The sequence below is a fragment of the Vanessa cardui genome, chromosome 13, assembly GCF_905220365.1.
Source record: "Vanessa cardui chromosome 13, ilVanCard2.1, whole genome shotgun sequence".
In the NCBI taxonomy this organism is placed as follows: domain Eukaryota; kingdom Metazoa; phylum Arthropoda; class Insecta; order Lepidoptera; family Nymphalidae; genus Vanessa; species Vanessa cardui.
The window spans coordinates 9,689,853-9,696,626 of record NC_061135.1 but is presented as its reverse complement, the minus strand read 5'-3'; the positions used below and the strand labels follow the sequence as shown (position 1 = coordinate 9,696,626).

At 35.9% G+C, this 6,774-nt stretch overlaps 1 non-coding gene across 1 annotated transcript; it reads right to left on the bottom strand.

Moving 5' to 3' along the window:
- Window positions 1–5,819: 5,819 nt before the first annotated feature.
- LOC124534982 lies at window positions 5,820–5,928 on the bottom strand. The gene has a single exon (XR_006966772.1). It is a non-coding gene; the product is annotated as a U6 spliceosomal RNA (small nuclear RNA).
- Between the last annotated feature and the right edge of the window lie 846 nt (window positions 5,929–6,774).

Genomic DNA, 6,774 nt, shown 5'->3' with positions numbered 1-6,774 from the left:
AAATCAGATCAATATTATTATAATATTATCTAGGAATATGAAATGAGAAATTATTTTTATATAGTTTTATATTAAGCTAGCTTTGCTCGTGACCTCGTACGCGTATGAATGTAACAAAAAAAATTAATGTAACCTAAGTTACTTTTTATTACATTAATTTTATGCCAGTGAAAGTCCCGTCAAAATCGGTCCACAGATTATCCGGAACAAACAGACGGACAGACAAAAATTTATAAAAATGTTATTTTGGTATATGTACCGTGAATGAATACATATGCATTGAGTAAAAAAGCGCTATTTTAATTTTACAGACACTCCAATTTTATTACATGAATAGATATTAATACAATTATTTTCGAAGCCCCGTAATCGTAACCCCTTTCACCCGTTCAAACTGTCATTTTCATTGTTAGTTTCCGAAATGTTGGTCAAAATCAGATTTACTAATTTCGTTTTAAAATGAACGCTCATTGGTCACCTATAGCGTCATCAGGTGTGCGATTCTGTAAGAATTAACTTCGCATTTGAGTCGTGAAATATTGACAAGTGAATTGTAATTCGTCACTTCAATTCTTGTATTCTAGAAATTTTATAATTTTTATAGTCAATATCATATAACATGTTCCGATATTTCATATTGGCGTTCTGCGGTGAGAGTCGTATTTCTTGTTACAGAATAGCCCTGCAGTTGTCATTCGTCAATGATTATCGAGATTCAAAAACAGGAGGTGAGATCTTATTCATAACTTGTTTCGAGTATAGCGTATGTAGTCTCAATATAGACATGTATATTTTGTTGTTTTATGTTGTGTGTTATTATTGTAAGGAACAAAGTATTCACGAGAGTTTGTAATAATGTAACTCCTTGTTTATAGGCTATAAAATATATTTCTGTTTATTTTAGAAGTTCGGTTTGTTGATAACATACACAAGTTTTACGATCCTGTCGATCAGGTATATACTACCGCTGCAGCAATATTTTCTTTTATCACTCTATCCAACCTTTTTGGTATTCAGTATCGACGGAGGTCGTATTAAAAAAATGTTTAAATTGTAATTCATTTAATCTATAAAATAGTGTGATCGAATATTCTTCAAGCTTTCTCTTTAAAAGGAGCGATGTTGATATTTTTTTCTCATATAAATCCTTAAATAAATAATTTTGTATATTTTAAAAATAGGGTTGTTAAATGTTAACTGAAATATCACGTGTTATTGTTAAAGTCTAAAACGCCTTAAGTAACTTAAGTCACTATGATAATGTAAGTGTGTCAGTGGACTTGGTGATTGATAAAGTTTTGATCGATAAAGTTTAAAGACATTTTGCTTTGAGCTACCATGCTGCAAGTGAACGCGATAATGTTGGTAATTGCGTTTGTGTACGACCGCAACTAAATGTGTGAAAAATAGATGAATCTGCTATTTTGTTAGAATATACTAGACTTTTAACGAATTCGAATATATTCCATTAATAAAATACGATAAACGTTAATCCTTATAATCCTAAGTGCAGATACAAAATATGAGCCAACAGGAATTTCGCAATTGGTTATTTTTGGATGTTATTGAAAAACACTACGTAGTATATGCATAGTATTTTTAAAAGTTTAAAAATAATTCTAGCGTATAAGTCGTTAAGAGGAAGAGCATGTGAACCAATAATATGAAAGAGGTGGATGTATACTATAGGATGTACAAGGTGGGGAAGTATGACCAGCAGGTATAATGATTGGCGGGTGAAAAAATGAGTTAATAATTATTTTATTTCAATTGAGAGTTTCATATTGGAAATATAGATGGACTATTAAGTAGAAAGACGTTAACACCATCATTAGCACTACGATATTATTTTTTCTTTTTTTTAGATTACTCCTCCAACCTAAATAGGTTCTCGGTGTATAGATAAACTCCTACACTCGCGATTTTTACGGCGGGGAAAGGCGAAACTTGATTCAGTGTATTGCACTTAGTGAAAGGATGTGCATATGGAATTCCAATGGAATCAATATTTCTGACAAACAAACCTTCCCTTAAAATATACATAAATGATAAAGGTATATTGTTTTTGTTCAATCAACACTTGAAGCTAAGATATTAAGACTTACATCCTTGTTCATATAAAATAAATTGCTTAAAAAAATGTAAATGCATCTTTATTCAACTTTTAAAACATTTCTGCAAACACTGTCCGTTTGCCCGGGGACAAAGTTACCCACAAACCCGTCCTTCGCATTGCAGAATTCAGTTCTCAACTTGGAACAAATTTCTTGTGCTAAATTACTTGACAAGTCTAAAAAACATCAGTAGAACGATTCAGCGGTATTTTATGATTAAAACTTTTTTATAGGGTATCATGACAAAAAAAGGTTTTATATTATTTATCACCCAGTTAATAATACAATTGAGTTATAAGTATACCATTTCAAAAGTCTAGTAACGGTACACTCCTATTATATATAAGTGGGCATTATACTATCATTAAAATTAATATTCAAGTCCGCACTTCGGACTTACTTTTAACTTATTTCACAAATAAAAATATCTTGTGAGTGTCTTCCGAGTATTTATCTTATTAAGTAGGTCTTTCACGCAAGTTTCAATATTTTTTTAAATGCTAAATATTTATAGAATGTAAAAATAATATGTTAAAGCATAAGTTATTCTTTATACTATATATTTTTGTTTTGGATATAAAAAATGTATCGGTATTATTTATTAATCCTTGTGTCAACGCAAAATACATCAATTTGACGTTATTTAATGTTATACGGATCAAGGTCATCATTGACATTAGTTACGGTAATAAGAGCTTGATTCCAATTTCCTTTCTATTCAGGACTCTAACAGTAAATAATATCAAGGGTTTCTAAATTGAATGTTTTATTTATATATTTTATAATAAACTTGAATATGGAATATTCATTAATTTTATTCGAAAAGTCGATTGAAATATACATACAAAAATAGGATACTTGTATAAAACAAGGTGTGCCCACGACTTACGACGAAAAAAGTTTATGTTCATATCGCAAATTGTACTGTAGCCTATTAATTCTGTACTTGGCAGCATTTATTATATTAAGTCGTTGGTGACCCGACGTGAGTCACCCGACGTGACGATGGAATGGTCACATACGCGAGGGTTACGCTCGGTAGCGTGACTTTATTCTTATTTTATTTATAAATCGAAAATAAAAGTAGCTCTAGTTACTCCTGTTAAATCAGCTATCCGCTAGTAAAAGTCCCCTCAAAATTCCAGATATTAGCCGGAACAAACAGACTGACATACAGAAAACGTAAAAAAAAAAATAGTAATTTATATCATGTATGCATATGCATTTGATAAAAAGCAGATTGATTCAAACAGACACTTCAATTTTATTGTATGTATAGACTATTTGTACATGCTGAATTCCAACTGAATAGCCTCATAGTAAGTAGGTCCTAATTTAATATTTAACTTACTACAATATACATATTCATACAATTTTTTTTTTTTTTTATTTAAAATACAACATCCACAGGCTCGCAGATGCCCGTGCCTTTTTTTACATTTTATATTAATTACATTTTGGCGTTTTATATTTTATACTAAACATCAGCAGATCTTCGCTGGAAATCATTTTTGTCGTCTTCTTGGGAGACGTGGCCCACACTGATATATATATATATATATATATATATATATATATATATATATATATATATATATATATATATATATATATATATATATATAATATCAGTCAGGCCGATGAATCTGCCGATAGCGTCGTCACCATCGTCCGTGTAGTAGACACAGGTGTTAGTGTGTCTAGTAATTGCCACAACTGCGTAAGGAACACTTTCGTGAATACGGAGCCTCACATTTTTCGACTGGACTATGATAACGTCGCCGTAGGTCTGTCCCTGAGATTCGACCATCCGGTCATGACGCCTGATCCTTCTCCTTTTCCATATACCTGGTCCATCAGGAGTTTCTTTTCCTCCTGCATATGGACCAGATTTAGGGTTTCGGTTTGGTCGGATGGTATGTTGGCGTCAGTGAATCTTGCAGAGTAGATGGTGCGGTAGGCCTCACTAATGGCGTATGCGACGTCCAGGGGGTTTCGGTGCGTACAGGATAACTCGCGGCTGATGTTTGTTGTCAGGCTTGGCCAGCAGTACCTCATTTCGAACAGATTTTCTCTGTTGATATAAGGCAACTGGTTGATGTCTCCGATAAGGACCACCTAAGTAGCTCCAGAGAGCTGTGCCGCCATTACTATGGCTCCGAAGTGGTTCATGAGGGCTTCGTCGACCGTCAGTCGGTTGCACTTTGTGCTCTCGTTGAACCCGTTTACTAGCACGGATGCCATAGTTCGTACCCTCGATTTAGCTTTTTCGCCAAATCGGCGTGTAAGTTGTTCTTTCAGATCTTTGGCGGCTTCGATTGTTGAGGTAATTACCACTTCGTTATCCTCATCAAAATTCCTGACAATGTGAGTCGTCTTTCCGCATCCTGGTACTCCACGGTTTATCCACGATATCTGTGGCAGCTCCCAACCCACGAGAGGTGCGTCGACGCCCGGACCTTCTGAGACGAACTTTGCCATCACGAGTATCCTGTCGTCTAGCATTACTCTCGTGCATCTGGCTACTACTACCACTGAGTCTCCTGTTTGTATCAAGAACTTAGGGAATGCGTCTTTTCGCCCCTCCGCTTCAACCAGGCCAACGAATCCATCTACAGCGCTGTAGGCTGCCATGTACCGCCCCGACATTTTCCCTTTAATAACTTGGGATGTGTCGTTGTTGTATATGGCCGCCCCGGCTTCTTCGAGCTCCACCTCCAGCAGCTTTTCGTTACCGCGTCGGTAGGTCTGCATGATCTTTTTACAGGTGGCTAAGTGGACCTCGCGGGTGGCCGTCACAATAGCCCGGAACTCTAGGAAAGCATTCACTGCATGGTCTCGAGGGTTAGACGCTGGTTTTAGCTTTGGTGGTATTACTTGACGCTTATCGGCCCTTGTTAGGTGGGCGCGAGTAGTTTTGGGCTTTTCCGGATGATTGACCATAAGGAATTCCCTCATTGCCTTCGCCTGTCGACTCGATGATCCCGACGGGCCAGGGACTGATTAAGGTGAGTTCGACGTCTTGTTCTTTGGAGATACCAGATCGCGGATTAAACATGTCACCGCCGCCACTGTGGGTCCAGGACTCGGCCGTCTGTCCCGAGGGCTCTTCGGGGCCTGGGCTGTTCTCTGCGCCGCTATTTTTAACTGCAAGCGCTCAGATCCGCTTAATTGGGACTCGATGGTGGCCGGCTTTGTGGTAGGGAAAGGTGTTGTGACCTCTGGTTTCAGGAAACTCAGGTTTTCTCCCCGGTCCTCATATACGATGACCTCGTGTTTTTTCGAGGCTAACAGGCAGCCATAGCGGATTGCAATGTCACCTTTTTGAAAGCCGATTCTCATGGCGTCCACGCTTATTGTACATGCGTTCCCTCCATGGTCCAACTCACCCAACCTCGAGAGCATTTCATACTATTATTTTTATGTGTGAGAGTGAGATAGATAGCGTGATATATGTAGGTATGTTAAGTAAGCACGACCTGACTATTAATTTGATACTAGTGCAGACATGCCTTTTGGGTTGTAAGCGTCTGTCATTATATGAAACGACGTTACAAAAGAATTAAATCAGAACGACATTGGAAATTAGTATGGTATATGTTCAAGAACTAGTGATATGAGACTTTATAATATCGTTGTTTTTATTACTACAAACATTTAAAACGGGATATTTACCACGTATTTTATTTTTATTTGGTGGAACTCCCAAATGTGGAACTATTTACGATTTTTGGTGTCATCCTTGTACAGGGCCAATGCTTATCTTTTTTGTATCGTTCCAATTTTATTACCTATATGTACTGCTGAAGCAAGTAAACTGAAAGTATATTTATTTGATGCCAAAATAAAAAAAAAATCTTAAATATTCCCGTTTAAATACTTGTAGTAACTAGTGATATATTAAGAAAGTGCTTGAATTATTTTATATTAATAGTTGGTTTAGGCTAGATTATTAAATTATCAGTGTCTAATCTGTCTTCTTTATCGTCAGATATTTATACCCTTTTAGTGTTTGCGTAGCCTAGTTCAACTGGATAGTATCTACATACCACTATGTGGTTAGTTAATAAGAATAAGGAAGTCCTAAAACGAAAACTAGAATAAACTCATAATGAAGGATTTTACGTCTAGAAGTTTTTGTGTATAGAATTACGTATCGTACAGGGATTCTGTAAGACGAAAGTCGACACTCACCGGATAACACGAACGTGAAATGTCACATTGTGATAAGCGACAATCGCTATAAGTATATATATATAATTTGCAGTAAACACGTATCAAAGTAGCTTATCAATGTTAGTTAGTAACCAAAATATCAGGAGTGCGATCTGACATGTTACTATACTGCTTTGAGTTTTAAAGTCAGCATTGTTTACATATCCTTAGAAATCATCTTGGTTGGTCATTAGATCTGCGGCTGAACTCTATGCGTTAGTTTTGAATTTCAGTTTCATCGGCTTAGGATAAATAAAGCGTGAAGAGGACACCTGTGTTCGCAAACACATGTGCATAATAAATCCGTGGTTGGTTATTCGTTGCTATTATATAAATCGTTCAGAAAGATAATAATTATCAAGAATCATGTATCAGATAGAGACTTTAGACCAGAAATACAATATTAATTGCTTTTACACTTTGTTACGATCAAAATAAAAGCCAG